Genomic DNA, 1,153 nt, shown 5'->3' on the forward strand with positions numbered 1-1,153 from the left:
CAAAGAGAGAGAGAGAGAGAGAGAGAGAGAGAGAGAGAGAGAGAGAGAACAGTCAATAAGTTGTATTCTATAAATTGTCCATAATAACATGCTAAAATGCTTTAGTTATCCTCATGTCTGTTGCAGATCTGAGCTCACATTTTAAAGTTTGTTGGGTCATTCTTTTTTAAGGCTCTACACTCATATTTATTTATTTATTTATTTCTGTTTTTGTTTCTGTTTCTTTCTGCAGTCCAGAAACGTGTAGACGGGCCGAATGACCTGGACTTATGGAGGAAAAGTTTCGGTATGAACTATACACCGACTACAACTTTGGTATACATTTTGACAAAAGGGGCTCAGTTTCTTTGCTCCAAAGGACAGCACAGAGACATGATAATGAAAATGATAAATAATAATAATTACTATTAAAATGATTGTTTTAATCCATATCGTTGTCATTTTCAGTGTAATCATATTTATTGTCATTGATGTTATTGTGAGGTCGTTGCTTTTGTTATCTATTTCACTCTTTATTGTGGTGAGTTAAAGGAAGGCGCGGGTCTTCAAAGTACGATGTTTGGGTCAAAATATCGATTTTAAACTTTTTATATTTTTGAGTACCTGAATATGTTAGGAACCGATACCCCCTGACCTCAATTAGAAACTCTTTAAAAAAATCGTTTTAGGGTAATTTCCTTTAGGGTAAATCCCCAAAATAAGGCCCTTTTTTCATAAAATGACCCCCAAATGAGTCCATAATTAGACGGTGATGACAACAACGTGTCTCCCCCTAAACACTAACATGTTTTAGTATCGTTGTAACCGCAAGCTTCTCCTCTTCCAAACCGTAAAACAATCTCGACTGATGTGTTTCTAACAGTTTAGTTATGAAGCAGGACACAGGACGCTCCATTTTGTAAATCTTAGTTTGTTTTGAACAAAATGAATCCTCGGTACTAAAAATAGTGACCATGACGTCAATTTTCAGTCAGAGATTGCTGTGCGGTATGAAATCTTCAACAGTTTTTTTTATGATCATCGCTACTATTTTCTTTTGCTTGGACTGTTTTCACCAACGGAACCACAAAATTTGCTTTAGTGGTTGACGAAACTTTATCGTGTCTCTCACTAATTTTTATTTTAGTGCAGTCTTGTCTTTTTTGTATGTTCA

General features: G+C 35.2%; 1 protein-coding gene across 1 annotated transcript in view; it reads left to right on the forward strand.

The window, feature by feature from the left end:
• Positions 1–429, forward strand: part of LOC101853453 — a gene marked incomplete at its 5' end in the record, with an annotated part of 9,713 nt that extends 9,284 nt beyond the window's left edge. Inside the window, 1 exon segment of the mRNA XM_013080907.1 lies at positions 233–429.
• Between the last annotated feature and the right edge of the window lie 724 nt (positions 430–1,153).

The sequence above is a fragment of the Aplysia californica genome, unplaced genomic scaffold (genome assembly GCF_000002075.1).
Source record: "Aplysia californica isolate F4 #8 unplaced genomic scaffold, AplCal3.0 scaffold00105, whole genome shotgun sequence".
NCBI lineage: Eukaryota > Metazoa > Mollusca > Gastropoda > Aplysiida > Aplysiidae > Aplysia > Aplysia californica.